At 46.6% G+C, this 20,670-nt stretch overlaps 1 protein-coding gene across 1 annotated transcript in view; it reads left to right on the top strand.

The window, feature by feature from the left end:
* The window catches only part of LOC142301487 (V-set domain-containing T-cell activation inhibitor 1-like), an 89,390-nt gene that overhangs the window by 44,421 nt on the left and 24,299 nt on the right, over nt 1–20,670 (top strand). The window lies entirely within an intron of this gene.

Raw genomic sequence — 20,670 nt, 5'->3', positions numbered from 1 at the left:
GTCTAGAATCTCAGCCCGGACAGTTGTATCTGTGGCTGATGGCACCTCACTTAAGGATTCCACTGACCGCCAGGTTGACCTTCTGATAGTCAGCAAAGCAAAGGTACTAAACAATTGTGGTCACAATTAAAATGTAACTTTTAATATTGAAATTTTAAAAGAATTTTTCTTATACCACACAACATAAATGGTTGTAAAACCAACCAACTAATTGGAGCTAGTATTTAGGCTCCTATCATTACCCAGTTAAGGACACTGATCCCACCAAAATAACAATATTAGAGACCAAAGTGTTACTGTCTCCTAAATAGTATACACAATCTATAATCCACAGCGATAAATAACCATAGTACGGTCTCACTGTAAAGAATGAAGCAAAAACTTGTTTTTAGTTGTCCAGTAACAGGGGGGGGGCGCCAATCAGCCTCACAATACCCCTTAGCTGGCAACAATCTGACCTGATATTTTCTTAGACCTCCCGACGCGTTTCTTAATTTATCTTAATCCTCAGGGGACTGTGGTCAAGAAATTACAGCTGCAAAAATAAACAGTATAATCAGACTAAAACAATGCAAGGATTTACCAGAAAGTTCACAAAGCATTCTCAAATAGATCTCCTACCTACCTTCCTTAAGAAGACGGACATCCACCATACTGTGTCCAGGCTGGTATAAAGCACTAGGCTTTCAAACTTGCCGCCCCTTAAATATCCTGTGGGCGGAACGCCCCAGTTATCATAATTGCCACCCCCAAACCGAGAGCAGCGTCCCTCTACTAAGACTGATCGGCCGTAGGCCAATGAACAGAAAGGTGTGACGCCCACCGTGGTGTCTAACCACAACAAGTGGTGGACGTCACACAAGCCTCGCCCTTAGGGACCAATCAGCGCCACAGACGGAGAACCGTCCCCCAGTGACGTCCCCGCATATGGCGATCATGTGATCACTGACATCACGCCAGCACCGCCCATCACATCCTTGCTCGTAGTGCCATGTGACCGGAACTACACAGAGTTTAGCAAGCGCACAAAGCGGTCATGTGAACCGCCCATGTGACAACCGTCCATGTGACAGCAGGCCGACGTCACCCAATCTGTCTTTAACCATAACGCCACGTGACCGGAACCGCGCGGAATCATTCGGCGTACATCCGGGCGCCTGACAGCATGCTGGCAACGCCAGTCTCATTAATACTCGTAGTGCCGTGTGACCGGAACTACATAGAATTTCCCGGCACACATAGCGGTCACGTGATCCGCCCATGTGACAACAAGCTGGCGTCACCCAAGCAACCGGAAGTGCGCGGAATTACCCAGCGCACATCCGGGCGCACGACACAGCAACGAATCAAAACGTCACCAGGGCACCGCCCATCTCCGAATCACATGACCGGTCACCAGGACCGCCGTCACAGTGTACATAGAACGCCCATAGTTATAATGGAACCGGAGACGCATAAGCAGTTTACGTCCCCCCAACCATCATCTGGGCTAAAAACTTGTCACATAAAAAACACTATAATGAGAAGGTGCTATGATGTTTAACAAGGGGGCATGGCATGTGGAGTAAGCTTGGCAGGGGGGGGGTGGGGGGTTGATTGATATGTATGATGTAGGGAGGGGTTGAGAATACTAAAACTGTCCTAAATAACACAAGGACACACAAATTGGATTAAGGCAGGCACCCACAATAGACACAATCGACACGGACACGAGGCAAGTGGCAAATGAAATACCCAAATATGGATTTAAACAGGGGAGGGAGGAATTTTGAGCGAGATGTTCATATAGGGGCCCCCTGTAGCAGTCCCTACTCAGCCCTATCAATCCCCTGCCTACCAACGGAGTGTAACAACACCTTAAAGTACCGGGTGCCCCCGCTCCACGGTGGCTGTCCCTCAGGGTCCCTAACATGGCCCTAGGAACTACAGGAAGCACCCAAAGGTAAGTGTCTCATTAAGACCCCACGGTGTCTGGGTCTTCAATGTGTAAATCCATTTACACTCCCGTTGGAGGATCAACCGATCCCAACCCCCCCCTCGGGTCGGGTAGTTTATGAGATCGATTCCCATGAAAGTTAACCCTGAGATGTCACTATTATGCATAACTTCCATGTGTTTCGCTAGGGGGGTATCCCTCTTATTGGCTATATCTCTAAGGTGTTCCCCCACCCTTCTCCTGAACTCCCTTCTCGTCTTGCCTACATATTCCAGTCCACAGCTAGATCTCGCTTTGTAGATAACGCCCTTCGAGCGACAATTTATGAAATTCCTGATGTCAAAGGAGCGACCAGTAACCGAGCTAGAGAAGGTCCTTCCGGTCTCGATGTGCGGACATGCCACGCACCCCTTGCATCTAAAACACCCCTTAAGCTCAGTTTGTAGCCAAGTGTTCTCTTTTGGGCGAATGAAGTGGCTGTGGACTACCCTATCACCGATAGAACGACCCCTCTTATAAGTACATTTTGGATGGCTACCTACCACATCACCAATGTCCACGTCCATCTTAAGGATTGGCCAATGCCGTTCCAGGATCTTTCGTATTTCGGCGGACCCATTGGTGAAGGTAGAGATAAAACGGAATTTACCATCCATTGTCTCATTCTTTTTGTGCGAGGGGACTAATAAGCTAGATCTTTCCCTAGATTGTGCCGCTTGATAGGCTTTAGAAAGGACATGATCAGGATATCCCCTTTCCCTAAACCGATTGCGTAGATCCTCCGCTTGTCGGGAAAAGTTTAAGGGGGTAGAACAGTTCCGTTGTGCCCACAGATACTGTCCCTTGGGGATGCCTGCCCTAAGAGGTAGGAGGGTGATTGCTCTCCCAGCGTAGAAGTGCATTGGAGGAAGTGGGTTTGCGGAATGTGTTAGTCGTTAAGGTTCCATCAACATTTTTTGTCACTAGAATGTCCAAAAAAGATAGCTCTCTCTCATCACATTGGGCTGTGAAGCCCAACCCGAGAGGATTGTGATTAATCTCGGAGACAAATTGTAAAAACGTCTCCTTGGTACCCCGCCATAGCACGAACACGTCGTCTATGTAGCGGGTCCATAACACAATCCTGTCCAAATCATAGGGGGAATCCTCCCCAAAAATAGCGTGGTAGAGGAGGGAGAGGAAGGGGTAGGGGGTTCCATAACGAAAACTCAGGAGTGCGTTTTTTAGATCAGGGGTATTACCTGAGAAGCCAATCGCGCCCGTCCAATCAGACAGACAACCACAGGTCCTGAATTTGTCTTCACGTGTTCTGACTGCCGAGGAGATGTGCGTGTTGAGCAGAGGTCTTTCCTTTGTTCCCACTTCAGACTTCCAATTATTTGATAGTATTAAAGACCTACATTTATTTGCTAGGAAGCTGAAGTGGCACAAACATTTTGTTAAGGAAGAAAAACGCACGAGCAAAGAATTGGGGGTTCCTGTGGCCCTTTTGGGAGACATACGACTGCTTTATCATTTGTCAGACGTAGACCCAAACCTTGGTGGCGAAGGTCCGTTTACCTCTCTCAAGAACAAAAGTCGTCGTATGCCTCCTAATTTGTTTGATCAGTCTACGATAGATGTTTTTGTTGAGCAAGTCTCAATGGATTTTGAAAATTTGGCCCGTCAGAAAAAACGCAAAATGTTTAATTTGACTAGATCAGAAGTGATGGCCTTGCAGACCCTGGAACGAGACCGCTCGATCATAATAAAAAGTTCAGACAAAGGGGGCAACATAGTGGTACAGGACTTGGAGGACTATAGGAATATGTGTTTGACTATTCTTGATAACACCAGTAACTATAAGAGATTGAAATACAACCCTCTTAATGAATTTAAAGCAGAACTTAAAGTACTTCTATCAGAAGGTTTGGAAGCCAAACTCATAGATAAAAATGAATATGATTTCCTTTTTCCTCCGCATCCTACATTGGCCACTTTCTATTGTCTCCCCAAGGTTCACAAAGGCCTCGCACCCCTTAAAGGCAGACCAATTGTGTCTGGGGTGGGAGGCCTTTGTCAGAACATTGGCACCTATCTTGATCATATCCTCAAACCGTTTGTGAGTGCTTTGAATTCATTCACTTTGGATTCGACGGATTTTTTGAGGAAGATTGAAGATGTGGTGCTAGATGATGACACCATCTTGTGCTCGGTTGATGTAGAGGCTTTGTACTCCTCGATCGTGCACGAGGATGGATTGAGAGCGGTGGAATATTTCTTGAAGGGGCGGGGCTGTCACTTCACGAGACATAATGCGTGGTTAATCAGATTGCTCTCTTTTTGTCTCATGAAATTTTTTTTTCTTTTTGACGGGTTCTTCTTCCACCAACTCAGGGGCACGGCCATGGGTTGTCCATGTGCACCATCTTACGCCAACTTGCTCCTGGGTTGGTGGGAAGAGAACCTTATTTTTGGGGAGGATTCCCCCTATGATTTGGACAGGATTGTGTTATGGACCCGCTACATAGACGACATGTTCGTGCTATGGCGGGGTACCAAGGAGACGTTTTTACAATTTGTCTCCGAGATTAATCACAATCCTCTCGGGTTGGGCTTCACAGCCCAATGTGATGAGAGAGAGCTATCTTTTTTGGACATTCTAGTGACAAAAAATGTTGATGGAACCTTAACGACTAACACATTCCGCAAACCCACTTCCTCCAATGCACTTCTACGCTGGGAGAGCAATCACCCTCTACCTCTTAGGGCAGGCATCCCCAAGGGACAGTATCTGCGGGCACGACGGAACTGTTCTACCCCCTTAAACTTTTCCCGACAAGCGGAGGATCTACGCAATCGGTTTAGGGAAAGGGGATATCCTGATCATGTCCTTTCTAAAGCCTATCAAGCTGCACAATCTAGGGAAAGATCTAGCTTATTAGTCCCCTCGCACAAAAAGAATGAGACAATGGATGGTAAATTCCGTTTTATCTCTACCTTCACCAATGGGTCCGCCGAAATACGAAAGATCCTGGAACGGCATTGGCCAATCCTTAAGATGGACGTGGACATTGGTGATGTGGTAGGTAGCCATCCAAAATGTACTTATAAGAGGGGTCGCTCTATCGGTGATAGGGTAGTCCACAGCCACTTCATTCGCCCAAAAGAGAACACTTGGCTACGAACTGAGCTTAAGGGGTGTTTTAGATGCAAGGGGTGCGTGGCATGTCCGCACATCGAGACCGGAAGGACCTTCTCTAGCTCGGTTACTGGTCGCTCCTTTGACATCAGGAATTTCATAAATTGTCGCTCGAAGGGCGTTATCTACAAAGCGAGATGTAGCTGTGGACTGGAATATGTAGGCAAGACGAGAAGGGAGTTCAGGAGAAGGGTGGGGGAACACCTTAGAGATATAGCCAATAAGAGGGATACCCCCCTAGCGAAACACATGGAAGTTATGCATAATAGTGACATCTCAGGGTTAACTTTCATGGGAATCGATCTCATAAACTACCCGACCCGAGGGGGGGATTGGGATCGGTTGATCCTCCAACGGGAGTGTAAATGGATTTACACATTGAAGACCCAGACACCGTGGGGTCTTAATGAGACACTTACCTTTGGGTGCTTCCTGTAGTTCCTAGGGCCGTGTTAGGGACCCTGAGGGACAGCCACCGTGGAGCGGGGGCACCCGGTTCTTTAAGGTGTTGTTACACTCCGTTGGTAGGCAGGGGATTGATAGGGCTGAGTAGGGACTGCTACAGGGGGCCCCTATATGAACATCTCGCTCAAAATTCCTCCCTCCCCTTTTTAAATCCATATTTGGGTATTTCCTTTGCCACTTGCCTGGTGTCCGTGTCGATTGTGTCTATTGTGGGTGCCTGCCTTAATCCAATTTGTGTGTCCTTGTGTTATTTAGGACAGTTTTAGTATTCTCAACCCCTCCCTACATCATACATATCAATCAACCCCCCACCCCCCCTGCCAAGCTTACTCCACATGCCATGCCCCCTTGTTAAACATCATAGCACCTTCTCATTATAGTATTTTTTATGTGACAAGTTTTTAGCCCAGATGATGGTTGGGGGGACGCAAACTGCTTATGCGTCTCCGGTTCCATTATAACTATGGGCGTTCTATGTACACTGTGACGGCGGTCCTGGTGACCGGTCATGTGATTCGGAGATGGGCGGTGCCCTGGTGACGTTTTGATTCGTTGCTGTGTCGTGCGCCCGGATGTGCGCTGGGTAATTCCGCGCACTTCCGGTTGCTTGGGTGACGCCAGCTTGTTGTCACATGGGCGGATCACGTGACCGCTATGTGTGCCGGGAAATTCTATGTAGTTCCGGTCACACGGCACTACGAGTATTAATGAGACTGGCGTTGCCAGCATGCTGTCAGGCGCCCGGATGTACGCCGAATGATTCCGCGCGGTTCCGGTCACGTGGCGTTATGGTTAAAGACAGATTGGGTGACGCCGGCCTGCTGTCACATGGACGGTTGTCACATGGGCGGTTCACATGACCGCTTTGTGCGCTTGCTAAACTCTGTGTAGTTCCGGTCACATGGCACTACGAGCAAGGATGTGATGGGCGGTGCTGGCGTGATGTCAGTGATCACATGATCGCCATATGCGGGGACGTCACTGGGGGACGGTTCTCCGTCTGTGGCGCTGATTGGTCCCTAAGGGCGAGGCTTGTGTGACGTCCACCACTTGTTGTGGTTAGACACCATGGTGGGCGTCACACCTTTCTGTTCATTGGCCTACGGCCGATCAGTCTTAGTAGAGGGACGCTGCTCTCGGTTTGGGGGTGGAAATTATGATAAGTGGGGCGTTCCGCCCACAGGATATTTAAGGGCGGCAAGTTTGAAAGCCTAGTACTTTATACCAGCCCGGACACAGTATGGTGGATGTCCGTCTTCTTAAGGAAGGTAGGTAGGAGATCTATTTGAGAATGCTTTGTGAACTTTCTGGTAAATCCTTGCATTGTTTTAGTCTGATTATACTGTTTATTTTTGCAGCTGTAATTTCTTGACCACAGTCCCCTGAGGATTAAGATAAATTAAGAAACGCGTCGGGAGGTCTAAGAAAATATCAGGTCAGATTGTTGCCAGCTAAGGGGTATTGTGAGGCTGATTGGCGCCCCCCCTGTTACTGGACAACTAAAAACAAGTTTTTGCTTCATTCTTTACAGTGAGACCTTACTATGGTTATTTATCGCTGTGGATTATAGATTGTGTATACTATTTAGGAGACAGTAACACTTTGGTCTCTAATATTGTTATTTTGGTGGGATCACTCCTGCTGAATGTTTTTTCATGCTGTGGATTACTAATCTATACATCACATATGGGACAACGTTTTCTTTTGTCTCAACGGGTGTTATTCCGGTAGGACTACTACTACCGGTTATACAGTGTCCTTAACTGGGTAATGATAGGAGCCTAAATACTAGCTCCAATTAGTTGGTTGGTTTTACAACCATTTATGTTGTGTGGTATAAGAAAAATTCTTTTAAAATTTCAATATTAAAAGTTACATTTTAATTGTGACCACAATTGTTTAGTACCTTTGCTTTGCTGACTATCTGATTAATTGGTAAGCAACGACACATCCTTATTCCAGGTTGACCTTCTGGCCAAATCTGTATATGAAGCTGCAGGGGCCTCGTTCTCCCCGTCTTTTTCAGCAGTATGGGCTCTTAAAGCCGTCTCTGCCTCTCTGGAGGAGATGCATTCCCTTACCAGGGACTCTATGCCCGAAATGGTTGCCTTAACTTCCCAGGCTTCAGCCTTTTCATCCTATGCCATGTCTGCCATTCTGGAGGCTTCTCACCGCACGGCGGTGGCTTCGGCTAATTCCCTCGCTATACGCAGGATCTTGTGGCTGCGAGAGTGGAAAGCAGACGCTTCTTCCAAGAAGTACCTTGCTGGGCTCCCATTTGCTGGGTCCAGGCTGTTCGGCGAACAACTGGATGAAATCATTAAGGAAGCTACTGGCGGGAAGAGTACTTCCTTGCCACAAACTAAAACCAGGAAACCTGTCCAGGGCAGGAACCAGTCGAGGTTTCGTTCCTTTCGTTCCTCTAACTGGTCATCCTCTAAGCCCTCAGCCTCATCCACTAACTCAGCCAAGGACCGAAAACCCAGCTGACGCACGAAGCCTCGTCCTCAGAAGTCCGCAGGAGCCGCTGCCACTAAGGCAGCCTCCTCTTGACTATCTGGCCGCGCCAGCAATGTCCTTGGTCGGTGGCAGGCTCTCCCACTTTGGCGACGTGTGGTTTCAACACGTCTCCGATCAGTGGGTGCGGGATATCATCTCCCACGGCTACAGGATAGAATTCTCTTCCAGCCCGCCAAACAGATTTTTTCTGTCCACTCCCCCCTGCTCCAAGGCCGCCGCCTTCTCGCAGGCCGTGGCATCCTTGCAGGCCAATGGAGTAATTGTACCGGTTCCCGCCCGGGAACGGTTCAGAGGTTTCTACTCAAACCTCTTCCTAGTCCCCAAAAAGGACGGTTCCTTCCGGCCCATCCTGGATCTCAAGCTTCTCAACAAGCATGTTCAGGTGCGGCATTTTCGCATGGAGTCTCTGCGATCAGTCATTGCCTCAATGACCCAAGGAGATTTCCTAGCATCCATCGACATCAGAGATGCCTATCTGCATGTGCCAATTGCAGTTTCACACCAGCGTTGGCTACGTTTTGCAATCGGAGAGGAACATTTCCAATTCGTGGCTCTCCCCTTCGGGTTAGCCACTGCCCCTCGAGTATTCACCAAGGTCATGGCAGCAGTGGTTGCGGTTCTGCACCTCCAGGGGTTGGCAGTGATTCCTTACTTGGACGACCTTCTAGTCAAGGCTTCATCCAGTGCAGACTGTCAGCGGAGTGTCTCGCTCACTCTCGCCACTCTAGTCCAGTTCGGGTGGCTTGTCAATCTACCCAAGTCCACTCTGACTCCGACCCAGAGTCTCACGTACCTAGGGATGCAGTTCGAGACTTTGCCGGCACTTGTAAAGCTGCCCTTAGTCAAACAGCAGTCCCTCCATCTGGCGGTGCGCTCTTTACTGAGGTCTCGCCGTCACTCCATCAGGCACCTAATGCAGGTGCTGGGTCAGATGGTGGCGTCAATGGAAGCGGTTCCCTTTGCCCAGTTCCATCTGCGTCCCCTGCAGCTGGACATTCTCCGCTGTTGGGACAAGCGGATTTACTCCTTGCACAGGTTGGTGGCTCTGTCGCCACAGACCAGGGGCTCCCTTCAGTGGTGGCTTCGGCCCCTCTCTCTGTCTCAGGGACGTTCCTTCCTGGCCCCGTCCTGGATGATCCTCATCACGGATGCCAGTCTAATCGGCTGGGGAGCAGTATATCTCCACCACAGAGCGCAGGGCACTTGGACTCAGTCCGAATCAGCCCTCTCGATCAATGTACTGGAAATCAGAGCTGTGCTTCTAGCTCTCTTAGCCTTTCACCATCTGTTGGCGGGCAAGCACATTCGAGTCCAGTCAAACAACGCGACAGCGGTTGCCTACATCAATCACCAGGGCGGGACACGCAGCCGCCTGGCAATGTTGGAGGTTCAACGCATCCTTCAGTGGACGGAGGATTCCAAGTCCACCATATCCGCAGTCCACATCCCAGGCGTGGAAAACTGGGAGGCAGATTATCTCAGCCGTCAGACCGTGGACAGCGGCGAGTGGGCTCTGCATCCGGCAGTGTTTCGGACAATCTGCCGCAAGTGGGGCACTCCGGAAGTGGATCTAATGGCATCCCGGCACAACAACAAGGTTCCGGTTTACGTGGCTCGCTCCCACGATCCTCAGGCCTTTGCAGCGGACGCGCTGGTTCAGGATTGGTCCCAGTTTCGTCTGGCTTACGTGTTTCCCCCTCTAGCTCTCTTGCCCAGAGTCCTGCGCAAGATCAGAATGGAGGGCCGTCAGGTCATCTTCATTGCTCCAGACTGGCCCAGGCGAGCTTGGTATCCAGACCTGCTCCACCTGTCCGTAGAGGTGCCGTGGCATCTTCCGGACCGTCCAGACCTTCTCTCACAAGGTCCGTTTTTCCGCCAGAATTCTGCGGCTCTCAGATTGACGGCGTGGCTCTTGAGTCCTGGATCTTGACGACTTCTGGTATCCCTCCTGAAGTCATCTCCACTATGACTCGGGCTCGGAAGTCTTCCTCGGCCAAGATATATCACAGGACCTGGAGAATCTTCCTGTCCTGGTGTCGTTCTTCCGGCCATGCTCCTTGGCCTTTTTCCCTGCCGACCCTTCTGTCCTTTTTACAGTCCGGTCTGCAGCTAGGACTATCCCTCCCTTCCCTCAAGGGTCAGGTCTCGGCTCTGTCAGTATTGTTCCAGCGGCGTATCGCCCGACTGGCTCAGGTGCGCACCTTCATGCAGGGCGCATCTCACATCATTCCGCCTTACCGGCGGCCTTTGGATCCCTGGGACCTTAATCTGGTCCTCACGGCCTTGCAGAAACCCCCTTTTGAGCCACTTAGGGAGGTTTCTTTGTCTCGTCTTTCACAGAAAGTGGTCTTTCTAGTGCCCATAACCTCCCTCAGGAGAGTCTCTGATTTGGCTGCTCTCTCTTCGGAGTCTTTTGGTTTTTCATCAGGACAAGGTGGTTCTCCGTCCGACTCCGGACTTTCTTCCTAAGGTGTTATCTCCTTTCCACCTTAACCAGGATATTTCCCTGCCTTCCTTTTGTCCGGCTCCTGTTCATCGCTTTGAAAAAGCGTTGCATACTCTGGATCTGGTGCGGGCGCTCCGGATCTATGTGTCTCGCACCGCTGCTCTTAGGCGGTGCACCTCTCTTTTTGTGCTGACCTCAGGTCGGCGCAAGGGCCTCTCGGCTTCTAAGCCGACCCTAGCTCGTTGGATTAGGTCGGCCATTTCCGATGCCTACCAGTGTTCTCAGGTGCCTCCCCCGCCGGGGATCAAGTCACACTCGACCAGAGCTGTCGGTGCCTCTTGGGCTTTCCGGCACCAGGCTACGGCTCAGCAGGTTTGTCAGGCTGCTACTTGGTCTAGTCTGCATACCTTTTCGAAGCACTACCAAGTGCATGCTCATGCTTCGGCAGAGGCGAGCTTGGGCAGACGCATCCTTCAGGCGGCTGTCGCCCATTTGTGAAGTTAGGTTTCGCCTACTTCTCAGTTTTCTGTTTATTCCCACCCATGGACTGCTTTGAGACGTCCCATGGTCTGGGTCTCCCATAAGGAATGATGACGAAAAAGAGAATTTTGTTTACTTACCGTAAATTCTTTTTCTTATAGTTCCGTAATGGGAGACCCAGCACCCTCCCTGTTGCCTGTTGGCAGTTTTCTTGTCCGTGTGTTTTCACCGGCTGTTGTTGTAGACAGAGGCTCCAGGTGTTCCGTTTTTTTGCTCTGTCTCTACTTGTGGGTGGCTGTCCTCCATCAGCTTTTGCACTAAACTGGCTATATTTGGTTATCCAGGGGGTGTATATGCTAGGAGGGAGGAGCTACACTTTTTAGTGTAGTACTTTGTGTGTCCTCCGGAGGCAGAAGCTATACACCCATGGTCTGGGTCTCCCATTACGGAACTATAAGAAAAAGAATTTACGGTAAGTAAACAAAATTCTCTTTTTTGCCACTTACATAGTGTATTACATAGTGCATTACATAGTGTTATATATAACACTATGTAAGTGCAAAAAACAGTTTTCAACAAAAACATACTAAATAATAACATTTAGTATAATGGTTATATTTAAGTGAAAAATGTATTGTAGTACAATGTGGACATCAGACATTTAATTATTGTTATGATACAATAATCAAGATATTTAGATAGAACATAAAATATATTTATTGGAATACAACTTTAGAACACAAAAAACTAATAAATTGTAAATATGTAATACAATATGTAATATATATATATATATATATATATATATATATATATATATATATATGCAAACACGTTATATATGTAATCTCTATATTACATAGTGTATTACATATTTACAATTTATTACAGTTTTTTGTGTTCTAAAGTTCTAATCCAATAAATGTATTTTATGTTCTATCCAAATATCTTGATTATTGTATCATAAAAATTATTAAATGTCTGATGTTCACATACACGTGTTAATGTACTACAATAAATTTTTCACCTAACTATAAGCAATATATGTAGGAGTCGGAGTCGTGGAGTTGGAGTCGGAGTCGGTGCAAGGGAAATTGAGGAGTCGGAGTCGAAGGTTTGGCTTACCGACTCCACAGTAGCACACACAAACATCGCATCACACACACACATCAGATCGCACACATACCACATCCAGAGACACTGATCTCTTCTCACCGGCAGAATCCTGAGAGGCTGTGCGATGGAGCGCAAGGACCTACCGCAACAGGACCTGCGGATACACGTGACTTCCTCCCATCATTCCCTGCGTCCGGAAGCGCTGGATGTGATATAACGTGATGTGTGTGTGTGTGTGTATGCGTGTGTGTGTGTGATCTGCGATCTGCTGTGTGTGTGTGTCAGCAAGCAGCAGGGGAGAACGGCATGCAGCACCCACCGGAGATCACAGGAGGACATGGGAGCCATGCAGACGTCCGGGTCTGGTAAGTATGAGTCTCCTGGGAAGTGGGGGGGTCTGCTTTTTTGGGGGGTAAACTTACCCCCAACCGTGTTTCTCCAAGAAGAAGACCTCCTCCAAAAATAAGCCCTAGTGCTTTTTGGGGGGGGGCAAAAAAAAAAATATAAGACAGTGTCTTATTTTTGGAAAAACACAGTAATGGGTGCAGGTTTGCAGAAGCCTGTGCTGGGCACAATGTATGGGTACTACAATGTACTAAGCACAATAAAGACTTATTTGCAATATTTAATTCTGCAATATTCACTATGTTTGACACCATTGGTGTTTTCCAGAAACTAAATCATCACTACACCCATAGATGAATTCCCAGAGGCGTGTAATTTCCAAAATCCGGTTACTTGAGTGGGATTCCTCTGTTCTGGCACTTTGAGGCTCTGCAAATGGAGTCTGCTAGTTATTCTAGGAAAATCTGTGCTCCAAAAATCAAATGGTGCTCCTTCCACTCCAAGCCTTGTGTTCCAGCCAAACAGTACTGCACAGTCACATGTGAGGTATTTCCACGTTCAGGAGAAATTGTGTAACAGATTATGGTGCCTTTTTTACCTATTCCCCTTGTGAAATTAAAAATCTTGTGTTAAAACAACATTTTAGAGGTAAAATTGTAAATATGTTTTGTTCACCGCCTAATAGTATACAATTTTGTGACAAACCCATAGTGTCAATATGCTCACTGCTCCCCTTGATGAATTATTTGAAGGGTGCAGTTTTTAAAATGGCATTGTTGCTTGGGTGGGGGGGGGTTCTGCTGTTCTGTCACTTCAGGGGCTCTGCCAATGTGCAATGTGACATTGCACCCGCAAAGTATTCCAACTAAATTTGTACTCCAGAAATAGCGTTCCTTCCCTTCTTCCCTTTCTACTGTGCCTCAAAAGTAGTTTTTGACCACATATGGCGTACTCAGGAGAAATTGCACAACAAATTGTAAGGTTCATTATCTCCTGTTACGCTAGTGAATTTGAAAAAATTGACGTTAATGTAACATTTTTGTGGTTAAAAATGTATGTTTTTTATTTTCATGGTTCAACGTTATAAACGTCTGTAAAACTCCCGGGGGTTCAAAGTGCTCCCCAAACATCTAGATAAATTCCTTGAGGGGTCTAGTTTCCAAAATGGGCTCACTTGTGATGAAGCTCCACTGTTTAGGCACCTCAGGGGGGTCTCCCATTTTTCAGAGTTAGATACAGAAAACACATCAGCAAAATCCCTGAATGCATGAGGTATGAGGACAGGTTCAGCTCTAGTCAAGATAATAGCTCTAGTCAAGCTCTAGTCAATAGATAAAGACATACATGTCTCCTGACACTCAGGGCTCCAGTGCACAATCTCACCCTGGTTCCTGTTTATGACCGGGTTATGTTTGCACAGCCATGGCATGCCAATACCACTGCCGATGTCAGATTCTCAAGAACAAAAAATGATACAGATGCTACATGCAGAGCTCCAACAAGCATGGAAATCTCTGGGGTTACAAAATTAACCACACCCTGGGTGAGAGGAGGATTATCAATGGCAGAGATTCGAATAGGAGAGTTTAGTTTCAACAAAGGCAAACCCAGCTGTTTTGCTACATCAGAGTTTATGAAATTGCCTGCAGAACCACAATCAACAATAGCCTGCAGGCTGCAGCCTCACTCCCTGGTGAGTCAAAGAGACAGATAACATTAACTTTATAGGGTCCACAGGGAGTACCTGGGCGCCTGAGGGGGTTTCCTGGGGCCCACTCAGGTGCTGTAGTTGCTCTTGAAGCGATTGCCTGTGAGATACAGGCTCTCCACAATGGGATCCAGAATGTGATTTGCTCCCTTGAAGTCGACGGGACTCTGAACACAATGAGGGATGTGCTGCAGGAGGTTGAACTTGGGCAGTTTCAAGAGTTTGTATTTGCTTTGCAAGTCCTTGAACAAGGCCAGTCAGAGTTTTTACCTGGTCTATCACTATTTGGAGGGAATCCATATTTTTTTTTGTTGGGCCACAGATAATGTAACGCCTGCCTCAGACTCAGACTGGCTGTAATGGACAGGCTAGAGGAAAGCCGCTCACAAAGAGGACCCCGATAACCCTTAAACCTCTTAACCCCTATACAAGGATTTGGAAGTACACAGGGCTCCCGGAGATCACTACCTGTGGTAGGCTGCAGTCCAATGACAGTAGTAGTCAGGCAGGGTCGAACCGGGAAATGCAAAAAAGGGACAAAATCAGGCAGGCAAGGACATAGTCAGAAAACCAGGCAGAGATCAAATCCAGATCAGGTAGTGAGGTACAAAAACGGTAGGCAGGAGGATAGTCAGAGAACAAGCAGAAGTCAAAACACATGAATCACAAAACAGAATGGGAAGCAGGAATTCAGAACTATCTCTGGCAGTAACAACCAATAAATTGCCAAAATCATATAGTAGCTAACTCTAAAATAAGAACAAAAACCTATAAAGAACAGATATGTATACCGGATCCGTGAAAAAAAAAGGATCCGGCGCATCCGTTTTTGTATATTCTGCGCTGGATCCGTTGTATCAGGCACACGCCGGATTGTGCCTGATGCCAAAAAACTGATGTATGAACATAGCCTTAGTGGATGAGCGGAGCTTGTGTCCACCAAAGCCATTGGCACCAACTCCTCTCCTATCACCAGCACTATCCACAGCGGCAACACAGCGCCGCCTGGTGATCAAAGCAGAAGTCGCAGGAGCAGACTCTGGTGGGGACGTGACACCCATTCATCCTTCCTTCAATTATATGAAGTTTGCCAGTGCCGCATTTTTTAAAAACAGCCCCAAACGATGATATTCCCACCTCCTAACTTCACTGTTTATGTTGTGTTATAGACCCCCAAACATGGTGTGTATTATGGCATCCAAAGAATTAAATTTTAATCTTATCTGTCTAGACCAGGGGTCTCAAACTCAGCTGGGTGTATTGAGAGGGGCCGCATTGTTTTAAAATTAGCAGCTTCATATACTGTAGTAATCTTAGCTAACATCTTCTAGTAATGTCACCATGTTGTAGTATTGTGCCCATCCTTGTGCCCAGTAGCATTGTGCTCATCCTTGTTCTCTGTAGTATTGTGCTCATCCTTGTGCAATGTAGTACTGTGCTCATCCTTGGGGTATTGTGCCCATCCTTATGCCCTGTAGTATTGTACTCATCCTTGGGGTATTGTGCCCATCCTTGTGCCCTGTAGTAATGTGCTCATCTTTGTGCCCTGTAGCATTGTGCTCATCCTTGTGCCCTGTAGTATTGTGCCCATTCATGTGCCCAGTAGTATTGCGATCATTGTTGTGCCCTGTAGCGTTGTACCAATCCGTGTGCCCTGTAGCGTTATGTCCTGTAGTATTGTGCCTATCCTTGTGCGCTGTAGTATTGTGTTCATCCTTGTGCTCTGTAGCACTGTGCTCATCCTTGTGCCCTGTAACATTGTGCTCATCCTTGTTGTCTGTAGCATTGTGCTCATCAATGTGCCCTGTAGTATTGTGCCCATCCATGTGCCCTGTAGTATTGTGCCCATCCTTGTGCCCAGTAGTATTGTGCCCAGTAGTATTGTGCTCATTGTTGTACCCTGTAGTGTTGTACCAATCCATGTGCCCTATAACGTTGTGCCCTCTAGTATTGTGCCCATCCATGTGCCCTGTAGTATTGTTCTCATCCATGTGCCCTGTAGTATTGTGCCCATCCTTGTAGTATTGTGCCCATCCATGTGCCCTGTAGTATTGTGCCCATTCTTGTAGTCGTGTGCCCATCCTTGTGCCCAGTAGTATTCTGCTCATCCTTTAGTAATACTCAAAAAAAAATTCTCCTCACCTTTCCTCCGTTCCCTGTGTGCCTATGATCAGTGTTTGCAGAGTTTTGGAGGCAGCATGTTTCAACTGCGTCCAAAAGCTGCAATGTGCAGTACAAGCAGAGTGGATGGGATTTCTAGAAATTCCATGCCACTGTGCGTGTGCGGCTCTCAGCAAACACTGACCTGTGGTGCGGCTTTCAGAGGCCGCAGCATGTGAGTTTTTTGCTGTGGATTCGCAAGCATCCTAGGCAGGGAGAACACAGCGAGGAGACCACAGCGCACTAAACCCTGACTGTGGGCACGGGCCGCTGTGGTCTCCTGTGATCTCCTGCAGAGGAGACTTGTGGCCCCGCTGCGTCCAGTACACAGTGAGTCCTGATCGTGGGCACGTATCTTGCCTGCTTGTTGCAGCCCGCAGACCCCATGACGATCGTGGACCTATGCCGGGGATCAGCGCCAGCAAGGCTTTACTACTGTTGAGTTGAATCATTTGCAGTGCCGCGCAACGGAGCATCTGCACTACACCAATGGCTACTCTCCACCAATCAGATGAAAGGAAGTGACGTCATACAGCGACGTCACCTTCTTGCATCTGATTGGCAGGCGGCAGACATTGGAATAGTGCAGAAAGCTCCTATGCGTGGCACTGCAAATGATTCAACTGTGCTCTGCTGGCGCCAACCTCCAGCATAGGGCCGCAATCGTCAGGGGGTCTGCGGGCCTCAACAAGCAGCCTGAGGGGCCGCATGCGGCCAGCGGTCCGCGTGTTTGAGACCTCTGGACTAGACTGTATTATCTCAGTATTTTACAGGCTTGTCTAAATGTTGTTCAACAAACTTTAAACGCACTTGAACGTTCAAGTGCATTGGGTTCAACAATGGAGTCTTGCGTGGTAAGCGTCCATACAGGCAATGGAAGTTAAGTGCCTTACTTGTTTTTTTCTTTTAAACAATTGTACCTGCTGATTCCATGTCTTTCTGTAGCTCTCCAAGGTGGTGCTTGGCTCCAGAACAACTTTTCTGATAATTATTTTCACTCCCCATACTGCTCACTGCAGCCTTCAGTAGTTTATAAATTCTTCTGTATGCAATGCCATCAGTTTGTTTTGCAACAATAAGGTTGCAAAGATTTTGAGACATCTCACTGGTTTTACCCATCATGAGATATTTCTTGTTTGGCACCTTGGTAATGAGACTTCTTTTTAATGGCCATCAGTTGAACCAGCTGTGTTGTGAATATGTTTTCTAGTTTGGGGCTCCCTCTTGTGGTCAGTGCTGTCGGTGCAGTTGATTTGTGGAATGAAATCCATACACCTGTAGAGGACTGGCAATCAGGGTCAGATTGGGACTATATAACTGAGTAGTTTTCTCTTGTTACTTGCCGGTGCTCAATGGTCTCCTGTGTGTTAAGGACATTCTGTAACTAGACCTGCTCACTACCAGAACTTCTCTCAGATAAGTGGTCTTTGTACCTCTGCTGTTTGTTTTCCACTTTCTTGTTGTTTTTTTCTGCTTTGATACTAATGATTGATTCCTATTTTCTCTGTGTGGAGTTCTTGGTGGAATGGGATCATTCCCTGCTGGGAGTGTCTGTATACTTAGCATGCATGATTCTGCAAGGTATTGTGTTTGTTATGCTTGGTATTAATTCAGTCCCTCATCTGTATTAGTGTTTTTGGATCCCAGTAACATTTGAGTACTGATAAAGTGGGGGAGAGGTTGTGTGACCTCAGGATTTTTCCATCTCAGAAGTGCTGGTATTCATTAGGGTATTTTACGGTTGCAGACAGTGCTCCTTCTTATCCTTTCCTATAAAGATAGTTTGGGCCTCACCTTTGCTGATTTTTTTCTGGCTTTGTGTTGTGTTTTTCTATATCACTATATGCTTTGCATGTGTGGGGCTATCTATCTATCTTTAGGGACTTCTCCGAGGCAGATTAGCTTTCTTATATCTCTATCTGTGAGAATATTTACTTCTCCGGCTGTGTGGAGACAATTAGGTCATTGTAGGCTCGTTCCATGGCTACTTCTAGTTGTGTGTCAGGATTAGGTCTGCAATCTATTAAGGTTCCAGCCACTCTGTTACCATTTGGGATTCCGCATTTTTTGATCCTCCTCGGTCCCTGAATCATAACACAGCTGATATTATTTGCCCTTAAGTGGCAGGATTGATTTCTAATTACTGATAGATTTCAGCTGGTGTCATTACTTTCCATTGCTTTTTTGACCTCTCTTTCTTCATGTGTTCAATACTTTTTTCCTGTGCCATTTCTCATTATTAACCAGGGAGAAAAAAAGCTCATGCATAGGAGACGCGCAGACCCAAAAATAAATATATATATATATATATATATCACAGGGATCCTCAAAATGGTAAAGATTGATATAGAATTTTATTGAAACAATCAAGGTGACACAAGACATACAATTAAAATCACTTAAAATACATATAAATAGAGAACCCCCACATCTCCAAGATGTAAATTATGGGGTACCGCCCTGTGTACATATGCAACAATGTATAAATCTGATCCCTAGAAAAACATATACTGGATCAATCCATAAATGTAATAACTCTTAACCATTAAGTCTATAACATAGGGACCACACCTGTGAGCTATACTGGTAGTGAGTCCAATGGGATAGCAGCTATCAATATATGACAGAACAAGAGCATGCAAATCATACAGTAATTACAATAACCAGGCATGAATCATGCAAAAAAGAAAGGAAAATCATAAAAACCCTTGTCCAGAGATCCCAAAGATGGCTCACAATCAGGTGCCCAAGTGAAAAGCTACATCAAGCTCCCAACCAGTGAAGGGCGCTACAGAAACAAGGAGGTACCCACAATAGGGAGGGATGTGGGGGACCCCACGCGTATCGCTGTGAACAGCTTCGTCAGGGGAGAGTGTATCCCTGATTGCAATTAGAACGGGTATTTATAGAGGATCACAGTCTTAATTAATTGTAAAGTAACAACTTAATTACATACCATGAGTGGTGTGCGTATTTGAGCGTGGCAGCCGGCTGTAAACATGGAAACCGGAAGTGGGAGAGGGGGTGGTTTTAAGACCCGGACCCAGCGTTATAGCTAGAAATATGTACCATGTATCTAGCCATATAATCATATAGTCATATAGTCATCCATGCTATATATCATATGTATAGAAAGCCGGTTTTCGCAGGAGAAAAATAACAGATAAATAAATACTTAAGGATCCCATGTCGGCTCCGCTGTGACCGGAAATGATGTTCCTCCTTTAGGTTACCATGGATGCAGAGAATGCTAAGGTCACCACGCATGTCAGAGCACCCGGCGCTCCAGCAAAGCTGGATGTCAGATGTTAAAGTGAAAACACCGGTCAGAGGAGAGATCTCCCATTAGTATCTGGTTACAAACAGCATCCAGGGAGGATGTGTCATACAGAAATCTGAAGACATGTAAAGTAGCAGATAAAATCCGCAGGATATATAAATAGGTCAACAAGAACTATATTATATTATAAGATAGATAAAACGGCGATAAGGAGGCATAGCTAAATGCTACACATATGCATGTACACATTTATGTTGAATGCCAGATTACAAAGAGAATATTTTTAACCCAATAGGGGTAAAGCACAGATGTACATAATATGCCCACCAAAAGGTGGCGAATCCCCATAAGATGGCCGCTATAGGTTAATTCCTGCTCAAAACATGTGTCACAAATATGAAAGTTCGAATCCCTCTTAAACCATCAAAACAGTTAGTACCACCCAGGTGGATTTATCCTGTATCAAAGTGCCCAAAGATTATTAGTCACAAATACATGCATGTAGAGCAAAAGAACACCCGCTGAGCTGAAAATAACTACTAGTACCACCAAAAGCGGATGTATCATGTACAATATCTGTACACCCAAGGTTGGGAAAAAAAAAAAAAAAAGAAAAAAAAAAAAACACAGGCATTATAAAAATATGGCTGTTGTGCACACCACTGAAAATTCGGCGGATTAACTATAAATTGGGGCGACTCAGTGGGTGCAATCATAAGTAGGAATTGGGGGTATGATGTTATATGACCACAAAGAGAAAGAAGAAATGAACCCATGAGAGGAACATAATCTGTATACAAAATGCAAACAAGATGCAAACAAAATGCTATCCGATTGGGAGCATGGAGAGATTTAGAGTAAATATTGAGTAGCACAAGAGGGCAACCAGATTGATGAGCCATCCTGGTATGGGATGAAACATATGTATACACACAATTATGTACAATTGGCCTCAAAAAAGTGACAGGCTATCCATATTGCTCCAAAATGGTGTATGTGGCACAAGGTCTCATTTGACCTAGCAAGAGCAAGA

This window comes from Anomaloglossus baeobatrachus, chromosome 4 (genome assembly GCF_048569485.1).
Source record: "Anomaloglossus baeobatrachus isolate aAnoBae1 chromosome 4, aAnoBae1.hap1, whole genome shotgun sequence".
NCBI lineage: Eukaryota > Metazoa > Chordata > Amphibia > Anura > Aromobatidae > Anomaloglossus > Anomaloglossus baeobatrachus.
Note: the sequence above shows the minus strand (reverse complement) of the source record. Positions and strands in the feature narration are given on the sequence as shown.